Below are 27,047 nucleotides of genomic sequence, written 5' to 3'. Positions count from 1 at the left end.
GTTGTTACTATCCCTGGATGTTGTCTCTGGGAGTATCTAGGGTCTGGTCTGGTCATTTTGAACCCATGTATTTTGTTCAGGAATCTATCTTGACAGTTATTTGTGTCTGTTGGCCAGATCAACCACTTTTTCCAATCAGGATGTGTTCTGTTTTGGTGTAAAATATGGGATATGTCTATCTCAACATCTGTAGTGGTATTACTATCAGGCATTGGCTTTGGAATAGACGGTTTGTTTAAGTCTTTAATCTTAGCTAGGCCAAGACAAGTAGTCTGTTGAACGGTGTCATTCAAGAATATTATTTGTTCTGGGATCATGCAGGCTCTAAATAATGCTTCTAAACCTTGGACCTGCCACTTTTTTGTACCCCAGATTGTTTTTGTTTCAATGTTGTTTTTCCAGAATTCAAAACCAAATGTAATCTTTTTTTCATAAAATGTTTCAAAATAGATCAATTTAGTATTCGTCAACATTGTTTTTATGCCTGTCTTATTTAACATTTTGAAATAAAACGTTTCTGCATCACTTGTGTTAAACCCTGAGAAGTATGGGAATTTCTCATAAAATGTTTTCGAACTGCTTTTAGGTGGAGTTGCACAATGTTCCCATTGATTATACTTAAAAACATTTCTAGGTTGAGCTGATTTTTGTAAATAGTGATGTGCAAAGTGATCGTAACAGTACATTTGTTCATAATTCGACGAACCCTGTAAGTAATCATGTTCTGTATATTTTGCTGACATTACTAAATCTGACATTATATTATGTATGCTTTCAAAGTCCCAATCATCAGAGAATGTACTTGGTTTTACAAAGTCACCTAATGAAACCTTGAACTGATGTAGATATTTCAAAAGTTCAACCGGGCCATAGATTTCGTAATCCGTTTTGTCCCTAGCTACCCCACCGGGTATTGGAATGGCTGTGACATTCACTGATGATAGTTCTCTTTTCTCGATGTGAGATGACTTGTGAGGTTTTAAGACCAAGTTGATGTTCTGACTTGCTGTGTCCATTGTACTGTATTTTCCCTCAATGAATTTTCCCAAACAAAGTACCATGATGAGCCAAAGCAGGAGGAAAAGTACACCTAACACAATCCAAAAATCAATCCAAGGAGAAATCAGATAGGTTTCTTTGAGTTGATGAAAGAGTTCAGTTACTTTGTCTTTGAAAGTTTTTTTGTTGGCGTTTCTTCAGGTTCGCTTGGATCTTCAGAAAAGTTATTGAAATTGATGAAGTAGCCAGATGCAGTTCTGTCAATTGTTGGAATTGCTTCTGAATTTTCCTTTGCTTTTTCATTTTTTATTTCATTAGCATAGTCTGAGGCTACATCGTTGTAGACAAGTGTTTCTTGACAAACTGTTTCATTTTGGGTTTCAAGAGGCACAAGTTCCATGGCATTGTTGCATAGTGCTTTTTTATTCACTGCAGGTTTATCAAATGTGATTAGTCACTCAGTTTGAACCTCTTGGATTGTAGCAAATTTTGGTATTCTGCTATTTCTTGGGAGTCCACTGGGCCTACTACTTATTATTGGCCACATGATTGTGGTTTTACCAGGTTGATGGATACAACTCTGTTCTCCTTTTCACCAGCAAGGGGCGGTAGTACAATTGAACTTGTTCCGCTGACAGCTAAGACAGGTACTGTTTTTCTGTAAGAAGGCCCAAATTCCTTCTTCAACGCGATCTTCTCTCTGACCAGATCCCCAATCTTTGGAATCCAGACAGGCCTTGCTGGGACTGGTGGTTTATCTTCAGTGGCTGTTGGCTGCTGCTTTAACTTTATGTTGCTCAGGGCTTTTCTTGTTTCATTTAAGTCCTGTAAAACAGCCAAATGATCTTTGATATCAAAGCATTTTTTTTTTTACCACTGAAGTCTGACTATCTAAGTCCTGAATATGCATTCTAGTACCGAACAATAGTTCGTACGGACTGAAACCTTTTAGAGAATTTCTTGGCAGGTTATTAAGACTACGTTGGACACTTGTTAAATGTTGGACCCACCAATCACCCGAACCTAATACCCTCGCCGTTATAGATTGCTTTATGTCCCGGTTTTTTCATTCCACAATCCCATTTCCCTCAGGATGGAAGGGACAAGAGTACCGCAATGCAATGCCCATGCTGGTCATGGCCTCCTTATAAGCTCGAGAGCTAAAAGCAGGTCCCTGGTCAGAATGTAGCCTGCCAATTGCGTATGTGCCGATAAAGACTCGCAAATCTTTTATAACAGTTCTGGCGTCAGCCGAGCGCTGGGGCCTGTATTTTTAAGTGAATCTAGTCTTAAAAAGAAATTAATGAGACGCTGGATTTTACGTATGGATAGCCTTATGCTAACTACAAGAAGGGCCATGCAATACTCCGGTCGGTTCGCTACTACGATCTCTGTTGCAGTTTGGACAGCTCTTTGCAAGTTTTTAATGTTGCACGCTCATCCCCGGCCACCAGTATTCTGATTGTAATTCTTTCAGAGAGTCCTTGATCTCTTGGTGCCTTAGACCCAATCCCATGTGTGCGTCCGCTATTAAGAAGATTCTCCCGTTCGTGTTTGGAATTACTTTATCCCCCACTCCAGGGGTTCGAGCAAAAGGAACGGAGTTTGCATCAATTATGTATGAATAATTGAGTGAATAGTTCACGGGTAGTCTCCACAGTCGCCTTTTAAAGACGTTTTTACCGCCAGCATGGTTTCCCCGTCTTTGTATTTTTCTGAACGCTTTTTTGAGGCTACGGAAGCTGGTTGAGCTGCTTCAGCTGTGGCTGTATTAGCCAATGAATTCCCTGCAACGTGAACGCAATCACGTTGATGACTCAGTGTATGTATCACGTGAGTCTTTCATAGTTCTTTCTGCAAAAGAACTACCTGTTCCCAAAGCTTCTGATGCTTTATTGTGGCACCTGTGTCATCTTTGTAATCGTTTTGAACCCAGTTCTGCAAGTCATTATTGTAAGATTTGACGCAGAAATGTGAATCGCACACTATTGGTGTCGGGAATTCACGATCTGCATTTTCAAGCACCATCTTTAAAGATCTGATTTCAGCTCGCTGAGCCAAACAGTTTCTCAGTGATTCAGTTTTTGTTATTTTTGGTCTGAATTTACCACAGAGCCAGCGACCTTTAACAATCGCGCATGCTGCATTGTAGGATTTATTATCCACATCGTAATGTTGTGCAAATCTGTCCATATAGATTACACAAGAGTACTGTTGGAGAGGCAGAATTTCGATTGGCCGAGGATATTCTTCTTCATATTTTAGATCTTTTCGTTTTTTCATGTTCGGGTTAAAATAGTATTTCACGTCTTCTGCAGCAAGAGAATTTTCCCACTGTATCCATTTTGGATCTAATGCCACCGTTTCTAGATTAACTGGGCTTAAGAACGCCTCAAGGGCTGATTCTGCTATATAAACAGTTATTCTTTTGCCTTGGGCTTGGGCTCTTCCTTTTGCTACAGCAGTTTAAACTGCATTTACAATATTTTCTGTAAGACTGAATGTTTTTTCAGCTTGTGTGTACAAATGTGATTTGTAAGCTATTGGTACCGTTTCTCCCTCATTAGAGGTCAGGTAGTGAATCCGCATTTTCCTGGGATGACTCGGATTACAAGGTTGCGTGTGTTGTCGCGAGTTTGTAATTTTGTTTTAGCTAACATGTCTCTTTGCAATGATCTTAAAATTTCTGTGTGTTTCCGAGTCCAATTTATTGGTTTAAAATCAGGTTTTATTAATTCATAGAGAGGTTCAACCCTCTCTGCATAATTTACAATGTAAGTTCTCCCGAAATTCAGGAAGCCTAGTATTGATTGTAAGTTCGGCAGCATTTTTGGTGCTTGGAGTACAGCACACTTCTCTAAGAAGTTGTCTGCTAGGCTTTTGCCTTCACTTGATAATTCATATCCTAAAAACAGGACAGTTAGATGGGCAATTCGTGACTTTTTAAAGTTGAATTTGTAACCCTCTGCTGCGAACCCAAGTATTATGGTGTTCACTCTTTTCAAGTGAGTATCCCGGTCATCATCTGTGAGATAGATGTAATCGACATAAGATAATGCCTCATCATCATATATTTGTAGTAACTCTGTTACCCTTGTTGAGAATAATCCTGGGCTATTGTTGAATCCCTGTGGGAGTCGACAGAAATTGTACTGTGACCCCATTATTGAGAAAGCAGTTAAATACCTGCTTTCAGGTGCAATGTTTTGACAAAAGAATCCATTAGAGATGTCTAATGTTGTTTTGTATTTTTTGCGAACAATGTTATTCAATAGTGCTGCACTGTGTGAGTTTTGTACTGCAAATGTCTTGCAACATGAGTTAAGGTGTCTGTAGTCCAAGTCTAGACGATATGAATCATCTGGCTTGGAGACAGGAAACAAAGGATTTTTCATTTGAGAGGTGCATGTTTCGATCACCCCTTGGTATTCAAGTTGATCTAAGATCTCCCTGACTTGTTTTTTTAGCTTCTTGCTTAATTGGGTACTGCCTCTGTGCAGTGGGTTGACATTTTAACTGGATTTTGGGAGGAGGGGAGTCCTCATCCCATCCTACATGATTTTTATATAATGCAGGAGCTTGGGCTACTGCCCATTTTCTTGCATATGTGTATTTTCTATGAATTGGAATATGGTTTGAGAAGGCAGGCATAATCATTTCTTCGCCATGAGGGCACTCCCAGACAAACTCTGGTGGCCAGTCTTTCTCAGCTAATAGGATGTCATAGCCTTTTGAAAGGTTATCCCAAAACAGACCCCTTACTTTCCTAGTCCTATCTCCCTCTATACGCAATGTTATTTCGTATATTTTATGAGGTTTGCTAACTCTGGTATCTGCAGTTTCCACCTGAATGTATTCATTCGTGTCCACTGTCTCCAGATGATTCATCAGGATCTTGCGAGCTATCGTCACTTCTGCTGCGCTGTCTAGCATTGTCTGGGCCCACTCTCCGTTTTTCAGCTGTGTCCTCAGTATCCTCGGCATGTTTGATTATTTTAATACTGGCTACCTTCTTTCTTGGAAATTGTAATTTTTTACTTTGAGCAGGTTCCTTGTCTTTGGACTTGACGTGCTCTTCCCTGTGTTCTGACCGTCCTCTTCTTTCCGATTTCTGCAAGGAAGTCTGAAAAGATCGAGAGGGACGTGTATCAATATCTTGATATCTATCAGGCTTTTTCAAATTATCCCTATTTCTAAGGTTGTATCTTTCTCAGAGGGCTCCCTCTGGGAAGACTTATTCCTTGGTCCGGAGATCTTTCTCTCCGCCGAGCAGACCTTCCTCTGGACTGGAATCTTTTTTCTTTGGGAGTGGATTGTTTATTTCAATCCCAGCTCTTTTTTAGAGTGTTTACATTATTTTTAATAAATATCTTTTCAGGATTTTCAGTTAGTTGGGGTTTTACCGGTTTCCCACCCAAACTATCTCTACCTAGTTCTTCACAGGATTTTTCTATGATTCTGGCAAGTTCAATTGGTTGGTCTGCTATATCTGTTTCTTTCAATTTCTGGCGGATCACCACAGATGCTGCTTCTCCTTTTATGTTGGCTAATAATATAGCCGAGACCTGCTTGAAGTCTTTCAGTAATTTCATACCCAGAGTTAAAGCAGGTTCTGGACCGTATTCATTTTGAATCTGTTTTAGTACATCTGGTATTACCGCCATTGACGGAACACCATGTGTTTTTGTGTAAATGGAAGCAAAGACTGTGCCCCAAGTGTCACAATCCTCCACATGCGGTTCGATCCCCATTGGAAGGCAGCTAGTCAGAATTCCGTGTTTCTCACTAGGGGTAGTATCCGGAAATACTGCTTCTATTTGAGTTTTCTTTTGTGCTAGCCAGAATGGATTTTGTTCCCGTTTTGCGGGTGTTTTACCAAGACATGATTGTATGTTCTGTGTTGTAATTTTGTTTGTGTTTCCCTGTTAAGGGGCCAGCTGTGGAATGTTAATCGCTGGTTGGACTGTTGAAGTCCACATTACATATTGGACTAATTGTCTATGTATTTTAATTAGTACTTTTAGCTGGGCTAAAAGTTCCGGTCTGATATTTTTTCAATGTCTGGATGTGGTGTATAGCTGGCTAGAACCAGCCACATTGCTCCTGGTCTACCTAGTGGACCGAGCCTGGGGATGTGATTATTATGTTTTAGAACGCCTTTAACCGAGAGCAGGTGCTCTTGGTATTTTAATGGGATTTCAACCTCCTCGAAAGGAGTGTATTCGTCTGGAGGTTCCTCTATTTTGTAATAGTGGAATTCATGTATTACAGCGTTTGCTGCTGGAAAGTTTATCCATGAATAGAATACCTCTGTCTGCCGATATTCATGGGCCTCTACCACGAATATGACTGTACCACCTCGTGATGTCAGTCCGTTTTCTATAAGTTTAAGAGTTATACTTTTTCTTATATTTGCCGGGATGATAATTGGACCCGGTTCATTTTCATTAAACCCTGTAACATCGAAACCCCGTTGATTCGCATCTACTGCAGCTTCACCGGTTTTGTTGCTGTCGCCGTTAGTTGACATTGTTTTAATGAAAGTTTGCAGAGCAGGTTTCCAAGGAAACAAAGATTAGGTGCACAATATTTTGGAACACTGTATCCTTCAACGTTGACTAAACCAAAAACTATACATAGGAATCTCTTTCTACTAAATTCCGGCGGATTTTAACCTCTCACCCACTCCAGACGTCTTTTGGAGTATTTACGGAAAAAAGGGTCTGTGTGAAAAAGCACGACTGAGTTACTCTAAAGTCTTGCGTTAGATTTATTGCCTTACCAAACGTTGGGCGCCATGTAGTGTAGTTCCTATGTTCCCAATAGGCTCTGCGCATTGGAATAATATATTCAGCAGTGTAGACGTAGGACTGAGGTCGACTAGGTCTCTACTGACTTTATTAGACTTAAGGTTTGCCAGCTAGCTCAGAGGTCACTAGAAACTTTCTCGAATAAACGAGGAGGAGTTTAACCTCCCTGGATAGACAAGAAGGGATTAGCTTCTGACAACCATAAAACATGACAACTTCTGCTCCCTCAGAATAAGAGTGTATCTCTAGAGTCGTGTGAAAACAATAGACAGCTATTTCACTCAGTCAATCGTGCATACTTAGTTTCACCAGAGTGCAGAGAAAAGAGAGATGGGCGTTTTCAATAAAAGGTGTAATTTATTGAGCAGTCTTCTTTCTCATGCAAGAGAAATGAATTGCCATAATTGCAATACTTAATATAAAGTAAAGTGCGTACAGTAAAAGGAGTATTATGAAATGATACTGTAAAAGCATCGATATGGTTTCTTAGCCATAAGATACTTTAAAATGGATCAAATATATACATACATATATACATTGACTAACGTACTCAACTGGTGCTTCTAAAATACGCCTACCCTGGTGTACCTGACCTAAGCCTAGTACGTGGGAAGGAGTAAGTAAGTAGCAGTTTAAGTTAAGATGGTTTTGCCAAGTATCTGACTCAAGAATTCTCTTTAAGGGTTAAGTCAGCTCCGTACCTGGGTAATAGAATGCAGGAGGTCTGGTATCTCTCTTTCAGGACTCGATATCCCAGCAGCCCGCGAAGGCGGCTGAGAACACCGTAGCTGGATTTCTCGGCAGGAGAAAAGACAGCGTCTCTATCAGTGCGTCAAAAGGGAGGGGCGGCGTCCGTGAGCTCTCGCATCAGCTGGGCTCTTGGGCAAGTAGATAGCCGCTCTGCTCCAAAACCACCACTGTGTGTTTGCTTAAGGCAACGTTGGTATATTTATACCTGAAAGGTGCCGGGTTTGACGTAAGGTTGGACATAAGACGTCAATAAAGATATCACTAAGAACTGGCCGTTCTTACCGTGCAGACAGGAGTTCTATGACAAATCAAAACAAAAGCCATGGGGATTTTCCAGGTTGCTGGAGGTTTGGTCTGTTTAGAGAACTTGTTGTGCTTTCTTGGAGTCCGGGTAAGTAGCCTTGCTTAATGTGACTGCATGGGCTACAACTAGATATGGATATGATTCCTATGCCATTATAGGGATATTATTGATTATAACTGTACAAGGGCATAAAATAGAAATATCGATTTGGGTTCCTAGATAAAAACACAATAGTTCCAGCAGACTAGATGGGACAAGTGAAAGAATGGCATCACCTGGCAAGGGGCATCTCGGACCATTCTCCGGTCTGGGCCCTAATTGGGGGTAGGGAAGCACAAGTGAGAAGAATTGCTCCTATAAATTCCTGGTATCTGAAAAACCATGCCATTAGGTCTAAAATGACAATAGCAATAGCACAGTACTTCCAGGAAAATGAGGGCTTGGTGGACTCCGCATTGACACTCTGGGAAGCATTCAAAACAGGAGACAGGCGAACTCTCTGATTGCAGGAACCCGGAAAGAGAAAAATGCGCAGTTAAGCAGGCTAGAACTGGAGTTGGAACATAGAACTGGAAATGAAAGCTCTGAGGACGATGAGCATCTGCTTAAAATCAAAAGGAAGGATTATAAAGACATATCCACTGAAGCAGTTCGGGCCCAACACAGAGCTACACTCTGTGGAATATATGAAGTTGGGGAGGCCTGGTTGAATCGTAGAGAACAGGCCAACAGACTAGTTGTCGAACTGGCAGTCGAGTCTGGTGAACAGATCAGAGACTCCCAAGGGATTGCAGATGAGTTCGCGAGACACTTTAAGAGCATCTATAGGTCCCATGTTACTCATACTGAAGAAGAGTCATAGTCTCTGTTATCGGAAATATCAATACCATCCCTTTCACCTGACGAATTCAAGACACTAGAATGTAAGCTTACCGCCACGGAGGTTAAGGAAGTTATAAGAGATCTATAGGCAGGGAAGGTGATGGGCCCCAATGGCTTGCCCATTGAACTGTATAAACTTGCCCCAGGAAAAATAGTGCCCTATCTTACCAAAATGTTCCTTGGAAGTCGCGATCGGGGAAAGTTGCCCATTGATCAACGACTTGCCACCGTTGTGGTTATTCATAAGGGTGGAAAGCTGTAAAATAGATGTTCCTCTTATCGGCCAATATTGTTACTTAACGCTGACGTCAAGATATTGGTAAAAGTATTCGCCATCCGGCTGCTCCGGGTTGTCACCAAACTTGTGCACCCGGATTTTTCACATGGTGTTATGTGTAGAACGGACACTCTTAGAGAAGATGCAGTGGTGGTATCCTTAGATGCCACTATGGTGTTTGATACTATTGAATGGCCCTACATGTACGCCGTCCTCAAAAGAATGGGATTTGGCCCTGAGTTTGTAAGTTGGATCCAACTTCAATATACCGAGCCGCTTGCACAGGTAGTGGTAAACAACCGAAAGTCATCAGTATTCACTCTCGAGAGGGGATCTCGGCAGGGTTATCAGCTATCACCACTCCTCTTTGATTTAATACTCGAGCCGCTGGCTTGGTGGATTCGGCAGGATCCCATCATCAGAGGGGCAAGAAGGTCAGAGGACTGGGAAGATCGCATTTCACAATATGCCAACGACGTACTGCTGTACCTGGCCTCACTCAGAGTCTTGCTAAACAGGGCACTCCACATATTCACCAATTTTGGAAAATATTCTGGGTATACTATAAATTGGGGCAAGTCGGTTATATATGTGTTTAGGAGGGCTCCTAAAGTTTCCCTTCACTGCCTCAAAACTTTCCTGTCAAGGAGGCCCGGGTGGGGTTCAAATACTTAGGAATCTATGTCACTAAAGATCCAGTGCAATATTACGAACGTAACCCCTTGCCCCCGCTGCAGTGACTTAAAAGCGACATCAGGCATTGGAAATCTATTCCTCTGTCCATACTGAGTGGAGCCGCAATATTTAAAATGATGTACCCGTCGCATTTCCTATATATACTGCAGAACTCGAGGAATCCTATTCACTCTTATTATTTTAAGCTATTGAGAGTGAACAGAGAGAGCTCTTGTGGGACGGGAAGCCACCATGTATAGTGACGCATAAGTTAATAAAGTAATGGTCCGATGGTGGCATTGGACTGCCAGGTGTGTGTAGATATTATTGGGCAGCACCCCTGGTGGCCAGAAGCCAGTATATATCTATATATATATATATATATATATATATATATATATATATATATATATATATATATATATATATATATATACAGTCCCCGTGATGACCACGAGTACAATATGGACCGATGGTTTTTCCCAGATTGAAGCTATGTGAAAGGTCAATATACCAAATCGACAAAGTTGCAATTGACGGGCCTCACCGATCATGCTGTCCAAATATGGCACACTGCAAACAAGAGTTTGGGAGGGACTAGGTCAATCACACCGATGACCCTTTTTTGAGACTCAGATAGATTAGGCACTCTGAGAAATACAGAGGGCTTCGATAAATGGGACTTGATTGGAGGGTGGGAGATCTGTGGAAGAGGGGAGAAGTTGTCCCCTTTGTGCATCTGCTAAAATAATTTAAACTTGCCCATACAGAATACTACAGGTACTTACAAATACGACATGCACTGTTAGCAGTCATCCCATTGGGAGAGTCTCTAGCTAAATCTACCCAGTTGGAGGACAGAATACTCAACGGAAACATGCCCAGGAAAGCCATTCCACTTACTTACCAGAAGTTAAATACCAATATGCCTGACCCCCTCTTGCGATTGTATGAACATTGGGACATAGATGTGAAGGGCATGGAGGACGAGGACTGGCTGGGAGCCCTGGCATCCCCCCAGAAGTAGCAATTTCATCAAGACTTAGACTTGTACAGCTCAAAGTTCTGCACAGAGTGTACTTATAGGGCCCGGCGCTTGTAAAAATGGGATATAGACAGGATCCTGGCTTTGTAAGAAAATGTGGATGGGAGGGTACATTTATTCACAACATCTGGGAATGCATCCACATCCAACGCTACTGGTCAGTGGTGACTCAATGCATGGGAGAGGTTCTGGGAAAAGGGATTGAGAAAAAGACAGGGCTGTGCCTCCTAAATATCTGGGAACCCACCGACCTAAGCAGTAAAGAAAAGACGTGGGCAACATTGGGAATGACAGTAGCGAAACAAAATATATCCAGGCCGTGGGGCACACAAGAAGCGCCAACACTTATGGCATGGAAGAAAGACTTTGGGCCAGATGTAGGTGGGAGATTTTGGCCATTTACCGGCCGGTAACGGCCGAATTCGGCCGTTACCGACCAGTAAATGGCCATGGAGATGTAGGGGGATAAAAAACATGCATTTTCGGTAATTTTACCGAATCGGTAATTTTACCGATTCGGTAAAATTACAGAATCGGTAAAATTACCGATTCTGTATATTTTACCGAATCGGTAAATATACCGGTCGGTAAAATTACCGAAAATGCATGTTTGGTATGTAGGTGCCAATTTTAACATTGACACAGGGCTTTGTAAATCGGTATTTTACCATGCAATACAATTGCATGGTAAAATACCGATTCAGGTGTACATGCACATCTGTGCATGTACACCTGTGCCATGTGGCACACATACATGCCCTTAGGGCATGTATGTATGCCACATGGCACACAAGCCTAAAACAGGGGTGCCAGAGGGTGTCAAAGTGACACCCCCTGCACCCTTGCAAAATTCGGTATTTACCGATTCGGTAAATACCGAATCGGTATCTGATATTGAATCCTATGGGCTTCAAGGCCCATAGGATTCAATAGCAAATACCGATTCGGTATTTACCGAATCGGTAAATACCGATTTTTACCGATTCGGTAAAATTTACCGAATTGGTACCTACATTAGAAATACCTACTCTTAATTACCGAATCGGTAAAATTCGGTAATTAAGAGTCGGTATTTCTGATTTTGCTAAATCTGGCCCCTAGACTGGTGTATGTTGGTAGAAAGAACAGTATACGAATCAAGGGGTTGTCCGAAGAAGTGGACACAAATATAGGGCAAATGGAACGAATACAGGGGAAACATCTGTGAACCGTCGCAATCGACCCGCCATACTCCCCCAGTTACATATTGAGCAGAACATCCCAGAGCCTTAGGCCAGATATGGGTAAGACAAAGGTGGGTGAGAATAAGTTATGCACCCTAATGAAAGTATGATCTGTTTTCAGAAATGTGATCATATTAATATTATGTTTACAAAATCATCAATAAAAAGATTTATAAAAAAAAGAAAAGATGTTATCAGACCATTTTTTCCATGCATTGGTAACATTTTGCAATATCAATGCCTGTCAATAATCTAACATAGTCCTTTAAGTTACAAAGCTTTCATATTAGGAGTAGCCCCCTTTGCAGGAATATCCTCCCTTATATTAGACTGTTGTTGGAAATATAGAATCCTCCCAGAGACCAGTTTAATACCATGGTAACCCTCCCCTCGGCATGTGTGGCCATCTGGCATGGCCAGCAGGTTGTCCACTGCAGAGAAGGGGGCCCTCTGGATGGTTGTGGGGCAAAGAATGATGAATGGGGGAGCTGCCAGTTCTTTACCAAGGATGTTCTCTCTCTCAGATGAATGAGAGAAGACTGGAGATGCACAGTCATGGGAAGCGTATATAGGAGATTGTTCTGAAATGCATAATAGCTAAGGGCTGTGTGGAGGCAAGCATCTGTGGCTGCTTAGTTAATGGCTGGGGACTGGCAATCCTTAGAACTGATTTTGGAAAAAGACATGTCACAATCTGGAACCTCTGCCCATCCCAGAGCTGTGGGGTTACATGTCTAACCCCCTGGTGCAAGGACTTAGTTTAATGCATCAATAAGAATATGAAATCCAGTTGGACTGTGAGCTGTATACAACTCACTCCACAGTACTGTCCAGGAAATATTTAGTGGTCACAATCAGTCCAACTAGATGAGTTCAAGGACACAGGGGAACCCCACACCTTCTTTTGTAAAGAGCTAACACACTCAAAATAGCAGTGAGAAACATTGGATATGCTTAAAAAATTATTTCTATAACCTAAGTCTTTTACATAAAATATGAATGGTAACCACACAGAATGCAAATAGAAATGCAGTAATATATGCCATGGACACTGAAACCAATAAAAACATTCCTAATCTGGTTGGCAAATTCCTAGAATCCTAACACCTTATAGCTACTTTGAAGCACTATGCAAAATTGTAGCAGAAGTAATAAATAGCAAGTCTATAAATCGAGCTTCTTCAGATGGATTGCATAGCATACTCTTGGTATAAAATAACTGTTTAGATAAATAAAAATTAATAGCAATCTATATTGCTAAAATAATTTACATATTCATCAATCAACAATAATTAATATACAATTAAAATCACTACCCCAATATATCAAAGTATATTTTTTGAAAAATTACAATAATATTTCACATTTTTAGATAACATATATAAAAAAATGAATTTAAAACAAGCAACAATAGAATATAACACCATAATGAATTGATAATAAATGACAGAATATTTCAAACTTCAATTTTATAATAAAACAGTAAAAATAATCTGTATACTTGTCTTGGTTATTTGGTCTACAATAATTTTGTAGTCACGATATTTGACCAGGATATTATCGTCAGGCAATATGTTTGACTCTATGTTGCTCGTCCTGCTGCCCTTGTATCCCGAGGGCGCAAAGTGTGTGTGCATTGAGCGCACAAGGGGCACAATAATATTACAGAAGGTGCTGCAGATGCTTGTGCGTCCCATATATGATACAGATAGTGCTGGTGCACATGTTGCACCAGCACTATCATGAGACCGTGTTCCCTCATTTGCATGGGGGCATGACTCCATGAAAAGGAGGGAATCACTTTGCCTTTGTGCCCACACCGTATTACCAATGTAGGCGCAGAGGCAAACATGCCTTTAAGAGATGCAGTGAAAATGTGCTATAAAAAGGTGGTACACTTTCAGTGCGCCTCCCAAAATGCAGCCTTCTGGGGGGAGAAAAGTGATCCCATGGACACCCCAGAAAGCTCTTTGCAGGCGGGTGCGGTCTTTGACTGCACCTGCTTGCAAGAGGATGTCCAATGCCCCTTAAAAGTGCAGGTGTGTTGACACATGCACAGTGAAACATGGAGCAGCTTTTAAACAGCTGCTCCGTAATTCACTTGATGTACTGCCCCCAGAACAGCACGAGTTTGCGACTGCCTTGAGAGCAGCACATTCGTTCCAATACGGTGCACTTTTCTTGTTTGCACCTGGCACACCATTCGAAAAGGTAATGATGCATTGCTGGAGTGTGTTGCAAAAGGGATGCAACTCCTGCAATGGGTCATTAGACCTGGGCAAGTCGCATGTTAAATGTGCCTGCATCAGTCTTACACCTGCTGTGAGGTAGGCGTGTGATTTTGATGCAGTGGCGTCCTAGATGTGGTGCAGTGAAGTCTGATTTCACTGCACCACTTCTACAAGGCTTTTTGCGGGGGAACGCCCACCCTGCATACATTACATCTGATGCAGTTATAATGTAGCGCAGAGCTTTACAAAATGACGCATCTCCTTAGATGCATCACTTTGTAAATAGGGCGCAACATGGCACATTTTTCTATGCCGCCGATGCGTCACAAAAAGTGACACAATGACAGAGCAAAAGTGTCGCAAGTCCTCATAAATAAGGCCCTAAATTGGGTCCTTAATCTGTTTTACAGTTTTTTGGGGGTGAATAAAAAACAGTAATGGACTCTGGAACCAAAAAATACTAGGGCTTATTTATAAGCCCCTTGCACCACAGGTCTCCATTTTTGTGCCGCTCCGAATGGTGCTGGAGCCTGCTCCATCTTTACCAAGCAGCACTAAGCCACTTTCTTGACTTAATGCTGCCTTGTAAATATTGTTCCCTTTAACATAGTTTTCTGCATTAAAGGGTAGTGCAATGGGTATTGCTGGGGACATGGTGGGGGCTTTACCTATAACACCCAAGGCTTTTTGACACTGCCCCAGATTTACGAGACAGTGTAACTCTCAAGCAGCATCAAAAACTCACGCCTCCCCGGGGGAGGCATAAGGGAGGCACAACGAGGAGAAATATCTTTCTTTTTCAGTGGTTTTCCTATTTCTATGTGTGCTGGAGTCTGCAGTACACATAGAAAGAGGAAAACATCTCTTCTGATTGTTTTTGTGCAGGAAAGGAATTTTCCTGCACAAAAATAATCATCCCCGCAATGCAGGCACCCTTGCACCATGGTGCAAAGGTGCCTGCATTGGTGCACTGCAGCCTATTATGCGCCAGCCCAGGAGAAAAAGACAGGAATGTGCCGTATCTGATTTTCTTCTGCGGCACTGCACTACAGCAAAAACTAAATAATGAGGCCCACAATTCTGTCCTGGTAGGTTCTCGTGGCATTTCTACAGAAATGTCAATGGACAGAAGTGCCATGTCTATTCAATCTAAAAGGCCTGATCCTCCAAGTTGTATCCGCAAATACATTTTTGCTAGATGCACAAATAACCTTTTTTACGGCTGTAAATCCATAATTGCTAATTTACAAAATAAAGTTTAACACAAATAAAAGGTCTTGTAACATGTAATTTACCGTAGCATATAGTGAGAGTTTGTGAGTAAGTAACACTATTTCTGGACCAATTTACACCATGGAATAGAGGTTTAAGCAGCATAAATGCAGGAGTAAATCTCCTTGAGGGCATACATGAGCAGCGAACACCCTAAAAATTGGTCGAGGTGTAGGCGAAAGGGTTTTCTCACAGGGTACATTTTTCAGCATGTAGGAAAAGAAATTTAAAAAGCAAAATTTTAACATGACGCCACTTTGATATAATAAATTGTGCACTATTTAAAATTAAGTATGGAGAAATGGCTCCATGTGAACGTGAATAGGATTTCACAAAATATTTCCAAGCTTATTCCCTGAATGTTGTGACTTCTGTGACCATCCATTTGTAAAATTAGGTAAGTAAGCGAAGTGTATGTGTAGGGTTGTCATTTATTTTCGGAATCCAGCCACTGGTGCAAGATTTAATAGGGGCTGTTGAATTGGTGGAACCATCTAAGACATTGAAGTGATTGATTACTGTGCTTGCATTAACTAGATTACATTACGACAAGAATTGGAAAATAGTGATGTCGTTGGAGGGCTTAACAGAAAACAAACACTGCCGCCTTGAAACCTGGAAAGAAATGTTCATTTAATTTGCAAAAGTGTTCCCCCAGGAAATCACCCAAGTGTTAGGTTTCTGAGAGGTAGTTAAGAGATGCTGGCAATCAATAACAATCTGTCAAAAGTCCCAGCTCAACCCCAGGCAGGAGACAAAAATAGAAAACGCTGACTAAGAAGAATATTAAATACATTGGACAATATCGCGAACAGGAGTGCTGGAGATGGGCCTTTGAGACCAGGCGTTGCCCTATTGCCAGTAATGCAAGTGCTGTGAACTCTAACATGTCACTTACCACGAATGTGTACCACAAATGTGTAAACTGTCCACACATAGCCTCTCACTTCATGTAAAAATACATTCACTGGTGTAGATGACGGGAAAGCAGGACACTATGATGAGATCCTTCAGACCAGGGCAGGTTGGCTGCCATAAGGCTAGAATGGCGGAGTCACTACCTCCCCAGCCCAGCAACAGCTGCCGCTTGACATAAGGGATTCCCACTTAGAGCAGTTGATTCGAGTCTTTTTTCATCAGGGGCATATTTACAACCACTTTTGATAAATATCGCAAAGCGCGCTTAGCGCTTTTTTATCGCCGGCTATCTCTGGATTTCAATGCCGAGATAGCGCATTATTATCAATGCTTATCTTCGAGGCGATATGAAATCAAACAATAGCAGCAAAAAGAGCCAATATCGCTTGAAAACCAGAGATAAATTGCGGGGATAATGAAATTCTTGCTGATACGCCCCTGTGACCTTAACCCTGCAATCCACCTCCCATTATTTAGGTGGCTTTGTCAACTTTTAAGCAGGTGAGAAAATCCTGCGGTAAGGGGGCTTAGCGCAATTATTATTGTCGCTAAGCAGGTCTGCTGCAGGCTTGTAAATACAGCGAAGCCTTGTTAACGTCTATTTCCATGTAGTTTTGCTCTGGAACGCCTACTTTACATGTCATTAGCTATGGCATGCAGGGCGATAAAAAACGGGCTTAGCACGAGCTTGTTAATAGTGCGATGTAAATATCGCAGCTTTTCTGGCTTTTAAAGCCAGAAAAGCAGCGATATGGCCCTTGATAATATGCCCCATGTCAATGGAGAATGATGAAGTTGTTGGTAGAAATAATTTGCAAAAGCATACCCAAAGCACTTGTCTTTCTTTGGAAAATGGATAAACTAAGGTGATGCAAGGCAACACAAGGGCTTAAGTTAATAAATCTGGCCCTCTGCGTTTTGTACCAGTGCAGTATCCAGTGGGATATTTTGGGTATTTTTGAACTCATGACCAGGTCAATCAGGCTGCACAAGTTTGAGGCTAACAGAAATAAGGCAAGTAGATCTATCTTTGTATTTATTTGAGTTTTATATAGCGCTGGCTAGACCTGGAGGTATCAGAGCGCTATAAATAGGGTTCCACAAAGTTACCAAATTACATCAGTTACCAGTTACATCAGTTACTAGAAAAACATTTCACGAGCGCAAAGACAAGATAAATGGAGCATAGAGGGGGAAAGGGGGTAGGGTAAAGGGGTGAGAGGTAGAATGGAAATGTGAGTCAAAGGAAATCGGCCCAAAGTCCAGCTGGGTAGGTGACAGCCAAGGGGGCCATCTCTTTTATAGTTATCGGGTAGCTCCACTGGGCAGCGGCCAAAAAACTAGGTCTAGCGCTTAACATAAGGAAACATTGTGTTACAGATTACAAAAATGTTCACCTTAATTACAGAGAGGTTACAAATTCACTACAGGAGTTATTAGCGACCATGAAAAACAAGATCCACAGGAAAGAGAGGGGAAAAAAAGAAAAAGGCCAGAGAGAGCAGGGAGTCCATGGGATGGAGTCAGCAGGGGAGTAAGATACGAGACATAAGTCCGAGATCCGTCTGGGAAGGTGACGGCCATAGCGGTGTGCCAGAGCGTGTCTCCCCTACAGCTGTCGGGGCAGCTCCACCAGGCTTCAGTCATACATTTCGGACTCAGCTGGATAAAAATGAGAATCAGGAAGGGACCAATATATCTATCTATCTATCTATCTATCTATCTATCTATCTATCTATCTATCTATCTATCTATCTATCTATACCATAACTTGTGAACCAAGGTAACTTTAACTCATGCCCTCACGCCATTTGTATTTGTATTTGTAGAGCGCAACATTCATCCAAAAGATATCACAGCGCTGTGCTAGGGCTTCCAGTATGTGGCTGAGTGATTCATATGTGATTTATGAGGTTGGCCGATATCATTTTCCAGAGAACAGATGAGTCTTAAGTTTTTTTATGAAGACAAGATAGTTCTCTTTGAAGAAGAGTTCTTGTGGTAGGTCATTCCAATGTTAATCTGCCAGATATGAGAAGCTACGACCCCTTGTTCTTCTTTTCTTAATGCGTTTTGTTCTAGCGATCACAATGGTGTCTTGCTCACACAAGCTCATCGTGTGAGCAGACACCATCGTGTGTCGAAACGCGTAACGAAGGAATAAAAACCTTGTGAACTATCTCTCCTGAGTGTGCATTCCACCTTTCTTTGTGGATTTGCATATTATTTACCGGCCTGAGGGTGCCTGCCGGTGATACGCCACCCGACTATGGGATTGACCCCGGAAGGACCCTGAATGCGGAAGTGTATATAGATATATATATTCACAAACATAAACGGTAAACGGTAAAAGGAGGATGTTGTGCTGTATTTTATGGAGGTGGCATGACACACTCTTGCGCACCAACCAGAGGACTGCCACAGGTATTGGTAGCGCATACGGGAGAAAGGGAATAGGGGAGTTGCTTTCTCCTCCTGGAAGTTCTGCAGTGCTAACCCTTATCATGGATGGAAGGCAGCATAATAGTGCACTTGCTCTAAAAAGAAATGTGAGCACATTACAATTTGGAACGTTGTTGGGACATTGTTTATAAAAAGCTACTTTGGCAAACATGAATATTATGCAATGCCTTGTGATTACAAAGCAATGATGATGCATGCTGGGGCTTGTAGTTGATCCTATGGCCTCGTGCCCACCTGGGAAATATTGAACTCATCTGTGAGCAAGAAGTGGTGACGCCAAAACCGGTCAGGACTTCAGTTATTTAATGCTGTCTCAGACAAATAAAGTCTCTTGTTTGCACAGAAGTCGCGGTGGGGCTCTATTTTGCTGAAGTGTTCAACATGCAGGATTCTCAGCTCCTGCAACCTTTGAGCCCGCCCTGCAGAGTCGGTGGCCCCGGTAAACGGAGGATGTTGTGCTATATAGAGATATATATATATATATATATGTAACTAACTTACATGTGACCAAGGGCCCACGGGCCCAAAACGCGTCGTGCTGTTGTTGCCTCACCGGCACAATAAAATTTAACCGGAAGCCAGATCCTGTGGTCCGTCTCTCCCTTCCTGCTTCGCCGATAGTGGGAGATTGGAAGTGGCGTTTGTGGAGTTGCTGTTGTGTAATATATATATATATATATATATATATATATATATATATATATATATATATATATATATATATATATATATATATATTGCCTTGCCTATATCTATGGTGCTTTTTGACAAATCTTCACAATTAAAAAAAGAAAGTGTGCGGTGTTTCTTGTTGTGCATGGAAAGTTTCGGGGTGATCATCAAGCCGGGGCCCAAACAAAAAGTGGGGATAAAAAAAAGTGTGTTTTCCACGTTACTGTGCAATGATTGAGGAACTGCACAGGTGTACAATATGTCACTAACCAGATTTTGTTTCACGTACAATATTCACAAATTTGTTGCGAGTGTGAGTGAGACCCCCATCTCTGCAAATTCATGAATATCAGCAAAGAAAAACGTTCACAGTTTCACTCTGACAATGATATAACTACTTATAAATGTACTCAAAGAGTAATGCACCCACTCAAAGACTCATGAAGCGACTCACAAGTCAACTGATACACTTATGCACTCACTCACAGACATGCTCAGGAATTCATCCACCCAGTCACAGACTTACTCTGAGACTCATGCACCCACTTAAGACTCATGCATCGACTAACAGACCCATGCACCCACTCACAGACCCACAGAGAGACTAGTGCATCCACTCAGAGATTAACTGAGATTCTCATGCACCCAATCACAGGTGCACTCGGAGACTCATGCATCTATTCACAGATTCCCTCAGAGACTCATGCACCAACTCACAGACCCATGCAGGACTCAAGCACTCGCTGACCGACCCCTACAGAGAACCACACACTCACTCACAGACCCCCCCCAGAGACATATGCACCCACTCACAGACCCACTCAGGAAGTAATGCACCACTCAGAAACTCATACACCCACTCATAGACCCAATCAAAGGTTCATACAGGCACTCACAGACCCACTGATACACTTATGCACCCACTCATAGACCCACTGATACTCTTATGCATCCACTCACAGATGCACTCAGGAATGTATCCACTTACTCAAGAGCTACTTAAAGACTCATGCACCCACTCACACATCCACACAGAGACTTATGCCCCCACTCACAGACCCACAAAGAAACTCATGAAACCAGTCAGAGATCCATTCAAATACTCATTCACCCACTCACAAACCCACTGAGAAACTCATGCACTCACCCACAGACCCACTCAGAGACCCATGCACCCACTCACAGAACCTCTGAGACACTCATACACCCACTCATAGACCCACTTAGACACTCACACCCCGACTCACAGACCCCCTCAGAGACTCACCCACCCACTTACAGATCCACTCAGAGACTCATGCACTCATGCACACATCCACTGAGACACTCATGCACTCACTCACAGAACCACTCAGAGAGTGAAGCACACACTCACACACCCACTGAGACACTTATGCACTCACACAAACACTCACTCTCAAAAGTTACAGGATAGCAAATAACTAAGCATGGGCGAATTTTGCGAATTCGCAATTCGCGAATTTGCGAATTCGTGATCCGCAAAATCCACGAATTTGCGGATTCGCGGATTTTGCGGATTGTGTGGGTAAAGGCCGGGCGGGAAAACGGTGCACATCGCTAGTGTGAGGGGCAGGGCCAAACGGGCAAGGCTTATATCCGAGTTCACATGCCTCTTGTGTGTATAAAAGGACAGGCACGGATCAGAGAAGCTCGTGGTCACAGGAACTGCACAGGGATTGAGCTTGTGAAAGTCAATAATGCAAAGGCCTCCATCAAGCATTATAGCTATTTTTCGACGATAGATATGGGGAGAACGCACACCTGCCCAGCCTCGACAAAACTCAAATTTTTGGGGGGACTGATTAACTTTGCCATCACACCAAAGAGCGCCGGGGTCCCTCGAGTGAGCTTTCCATCAAGTGGGTAAAGAGCGCGAAGACGGTGCACACACCACTAGTGTGTCCGGAGGGGCCAAACGGACGGGGCTTATATGCAAGTTCACATGCCTCTTGTGTGTATAAAAGGACAGGCACGGATCAGAGAAGCTCGTGGTCACAGGAACTGCACAGGGATTGAGCTCGTGAAAGTCAATTATGCAAAGGCCTCCATCAAGCATCATAGCTAATTTTCGACGATAGATATGGGGAGAGCGCACACCTACCCAGCCTCGACAAAACACACATTTTTGGGGGGCTGATTAACTTTGCCATCACACCAAAGAGCGCCGGGGTCCCTCAAGTGAGCTGTCCATCAAGTGGGTAAAGGGCGCGAAGACGGTGCACACACCACTAGTGTGTGGGGAGGGGCCAAACGGACGGGGCTTATATGCGAGTTCACATGCCTCTTGTGTGTATAAAAGGACAGGTACGGATCAGAGAAGCTCGTGGTCACAGGAACTGCACAGGGATTGAGCGCGTGAAAGTCAATTATGCAAAGGCCTCCATCAAGCATCATAGCTAATTTTCGACGATAGATATGGGGAGAACGCACACCTTCCCAGCCTCGACAAAACACACATTTTTGGGGGGGCTGATTAACTTTGCCATCACACCAAAGAGCGCCGGGGTCCATCGAATGAGCTGTCCATCAAGTGGGTAAAGGGCGCAAAGACAGTGCACACACCACTAGTGTGTGGGGAGGGGCCAAACGGACGGGGCTTATATGCGAGTTCACATGCCTCTTGTGTATATAAAATGACAGGCATGGATCAGAGAAGCTCGTGGTCACAGGAACTGCACAGGGATTGAGCTCGTGAAAGTCAATTATGCAAAGGCCTCCATCAAGCATCATAGCTAATTTTCGACGATAGATATGGGGAGAACGCACACTTACCCAGCCTCGACAAAACACACATCATCCTGTAACTATTTTAGCATGGCACCGGCAAGCTGCCAGCGCCATCCTAAAATAGTTACTAAATTAGCTTCATCAGGAAGCACTAATAGATAAAATAAAGCAGCTTTTATCTATTAGTGCTTCCTGTTGAAGCTAACTTAGTAACTATTTTAGGATGGCGCTGGCAGCTTGCCGGCGCCATCCTAAAATAGTTACAACTTGAACTTTTGCCCCCCAAATCCGCCGCTCGCAGACTCACGGATTTTCGGTAAATTCGCGGGAGTTCGCGGATTGCGGATTTACCGAAAATCCACGAAATCCGCTAGCGGAACACTTTTTGCGCTCACCCTTACAAATAACATTTAAAAATATTAGGAGTTCACTTAAAAACAAATGATTACAGGGACATTAAAGTTAGGAAATAGAATTAAAAAATGTAGAAATGTATTGAAAAAAAAACAAATGTTACAGGGACATTATAGTTAGGAAATAGATTTTTAAAAAACCTCAGAAATTCTGCTGAAAAAACAAAATTTACAGGGACATAATAGTTAGGCTCAGATTTCACTCATACAACACCAGTGAAATTCAGCAGCTATAGTTACCTGAGTTAACTATAACGTACACCACTGTAATGCACTGCTTATGACTTCACATATTAAATCACTCATGACATGGTCAGTGACATAACTGATTACATCTCTGATGTCATCACTGATGACATCTCAAATGACATCACTGATTCATTGATGACATAATTCACAACTACTCACACACCTACTCACACCCAATACAACCTCTCATATACCCACTCAGACACTCATACATCCACCCACATACCTATTCACAAAACCCATAAGAAATACTCATGTACCACTGACACACACCCACTCATTCAACGTTTTGCACTGAACCTGTTTAGGAGGAGTCGTTGTTCTTTCCCCTTCGGGACCTGCCTTGCTGCTTGCCGGACCCGCTTCGCGGATCATCACAGGAGGTAGCACTTGACTTGGGGCTGAGGCGGTGAGGTCGGCAGAGGCGAGGGCAGGACCTGCAGCAGGGCTGCGAGCGGTGCCGCAGGGACTCCATCTCCCAGGAGTCCCTGCACGATCAAATCTGCAGCACTGTGTCCGCTCTCCCTGCTTGCCCCACCCCCTGACCACGGAGGACTAAAAAGCCCTGTGCCTGACATCATCGTGGGACACCGTTTTGCACTGAACCTGTTTAGGAGGAGTCGTAGTTCTTTCCCCTTCAGGACCTGCCTTGCTGCTTGCCGGACCCGCTTCGCGGATCATCACGGGAGGAAGCACTTGACTTGGGGCTGAGGCGCTGAGGTTGGCAGAGGCGAGGGCAGGACCTGCAGCAGGGCTGCGAGTGGTGCCGCAGGGACTCCATCTCCCAGGAGTCCCTGCACGATCAAATCTGCAGCACCTGGTCCGCTCTCCCTGCTTGCCCCGCCCCCTGACCGTTTCTCTCCCTTCCTAGTAGGCATAGTAAACCGCTGCGCGGGAGCGTCCCGGGAGAAGCCCGGGCAAAGGGCGGGCCGTCTGTGGCCGTCAGGGGCTGCAGGAGGCTGGGCTGGGCCTATCCTCTAACATTGGGGCCTGGACCTTATTCTGATCCTCTAATTTCAATACAGTGAGTCTTTTTCTGTTCAATACTACTAACTGCTATTGTTACAGGACTACCATACTTCCGGGACTTTTGCACGCTATTAACTATAGTGGTTAATTTCTATATTTATACTGATTTTTGATTATAGCATGACTACGTGTACACCACCTCCCTTACCCTCTACTGCAGGGGTTTCAATATTAGGACCCCTAGGCATTTCCCCTGGGGAGGTTCCCCTGTTTCCAAGCCTAGGACTTGTGTTAGAGCCTCATGCTCTAGGCCCAATTAATGTCAGTCCGTCATTTCCACCAGTTGTACCCAGTCCCCTAGTTCAGGATTCTAATCAGATTGTTGGGATCAATCAAGGACTTTGCTTAGGCAACATCCCACTAGTTCTCATGTCCTGGTCGCGGGGGACTTAAACTGTACATTTGAGCCCCTTGGAATGGAGGACACCTTGGGAACAGCTGATGAAGATATTAGGAGAGGGATACCCATCCTAACTATACCTCCCATTAGGAGGTGGTCCCAAGAGGTGGTTCAAATTAACTCCCTAAATATGGAATTTGGTCTTAGGGCTGTTAACGGGAGGACGATGTCAGATGCTTCTGGAGCCCATACTTATAACAGGGCTAACCATAGGTCCAGGGTAGATTATATTCTCCTAGACATTAAACTTTGGAGTTTCTTGCAGGACATGGAGGTAATCCCTTCAGTTGAGAGTGGTCATAATCTCCTCTCTCTTGCCCTCCGTCCCTTGTGTACTGGGCATCAGGGGGTGCACCTGTCTCATTTAGCACCCAGCCCTCAGGAAGTATATCCTTCCAATTGCGGTAGACGCTTGAAATGGAGTAAGCTTACCTTTGACGAAGAAAAAGTGCTAGCTATTGGGGCACTCCTAGAAACAGCTCTGTCTAAATTGGACTCGTTGACTCCTTTGTCTGGGGAAGTCACAGCGCTTTTCTGTGACACAACCAAGGCCTGGAGTGACTTTTTCATTCTCTCAAATAAGACTTGCAAGTGCAAGAAATTGCCTAAGCCGCCGGGCTGGTATACTAAAAAATGCAGGGAGAAGAAATATGCCCTGATAGGTGCTTAATAAAAGAAAATCCAAGGCTGCAATTAGACTGGCTAGGAAAGAGTATTCCCAGACTACTATTGCAGCAAAGAAAGAATGGGAGGACAGGTTCTGGACGGATCTCATGGAAGCTAGTACGGGCAAGGATGCCAGAAGCTTCTGGAATCGTATAAGATCCAGGGACAGGCCGGTCAGCACTTTGATGACGTGCAACATCCCTGCCCAGAATTGGTTCAACCACTTCTCGTCCCTCTATACCCCTATTGAGGTGGCTCCCTATACCACCTTTGCTTTGTCTGACTGTTCGGGGGACATTGAAGGTGATCTCTTTACTGCTAGAGAGGTGGAAGTTGTAATTGAATCATTGGTGCCTCTAAAAACAGCAGGGCCAGATGGGACTCCGGGTGACTTGTTAAGGGCTCACCTCAAGGAGTGGGGGAAGCTGGTTTCAACATTGCTTAACGCTATTAATAGCGGTGCGCCTGTACCTGACTCCTGGAAGGGGGCTGAGGTTGTCCCGATATTCAAAAAGGGGTGTCGGGACAACCCAGCCAACTACAGGCCAATAAGTCTCATCGACTCAACCCAAAAAGTGGCTGGGAAGGTGATTTTGGGAAGGGTGCTCCAGTGGGCGGACGATAATAACATCATGTCGGACTTCCAAGCTGGATTTCGCTCAGGAACCGGGACTATTGAACAGGCCTTCAGACTGGCTCTCTTGCACTGGAAAGTGGTGGTGCTGGGCAAATGCAGTCTGTACTTATCCTTTATAGACCTTAAGACTGCCTTTGACCTGGTACCAAGGGAGGAGTTATGGAAGGTTCTGTTGGAATTAGGGTTGCCTCATTATATTCTATCCCTCCTCGTGAGATTGCATGTTGGCAATTTCACGCAGGTGCAATGGGGCACGAATGGAGAAAAGACTGATAGGATTCCTGTGGGAAGGGGTGTCCGCCAGGGATGTGTGCTAGCTCCCACTCTGTTCTCTCTTTATGTGAACGGAGTGGTTGAGCATTTGTCAAGGAATCCCTCGGATGCTCCTTCTCTGGTGGGTAAACGGATTCCAACATTGCTTTTTGCAGACGATACCCTTCTTATTTCAAAGTCCCCTATGGGTCTCCAAAGCCTTTTGAATAGTTTTCAGGAGTTTTGTTTATTGAGAGGATTGGTAATCAATACGGACAAAACTAAATATTTGATTATGAACCCTCCTAAGAAACCTGGGCGACCTCGGTATTGAACTCTGTTCCATTGGAGAGGGTATCCGAGTTCGACTATTTGGGTATCCGCCTTAATGACACATTTAGTTGGAACCCACATATCGAAAAAATGCTCCTGAGTCATAAAAGGGTGGGGGGTGTATTACTAAAGGAACAACGCTCCTCCACAAGTAAACCCATAGCCCCAGTCATGGAGATATATAAAGCTAGAGGGGTTAGCGCTGCCCTATACGGGGCAGAGTTGTGGGGTACTTGCAACCTGGACCCATTAGTAAAATCGGAGAGCAAATTTTTGAAAGATCTGATGGCTCTCCCGTTGTTGAGTACTCCTACAGTACCCATACTATTGGATCTAGGCTGCAGATCGATTAAGGACCAATCGCTACTCCGCCCCTTGCTACTGTGGGCGCGGTTGTGGCGGGTGCCCGAACTAGCCTCCTATGCAGAAGCACTATCAGAGGTTATGGCCATGGAAGGCTGGTCCAGGATTAAATGGCTGAGGGATGTAAAATGGTTATTAGTGGAGTTAGGGCTGGGTGATGCGTGGGCCCAGAGAACTGCCCCACCTAAAGCCACGGTTAAGAAATTGTATTGGAATTGGGTCTCTTCTCAATTACATCTAGATCCTCATCATTGCAATTCCACTGTAACCTTTGTAAGGATTAAGGATGTGGTGGCATATGAACCTTACCTAGATATGATTTCTATCCTTTTCGACCGAGCTTTGTACTTTAAATTCAGAGTGGGGACCCTTCCAGTAGGCGAACTAGTTGCCCGCTGGAAATCTTCTATCCAGCATTCCCCCTTTTGTGCACATT

This window comes from Lissotriton vulgaris, chromosome 9, assembly GCF_964263255.1.
Source record: "Lissotriton vulgaris chromosome 9, aLisVul1.2, whole genome shotgun sequence".
Taxonomy (NCBI): domain Eukaryota; kingdom Metazoa; phylum Chordata; class Amphibia; order Caudata; family Salamandridae; genus Lissotriton; species Lissotriton vulgaris.
This window is presented reverse-complemented; position numbering follows the sequence as displayed.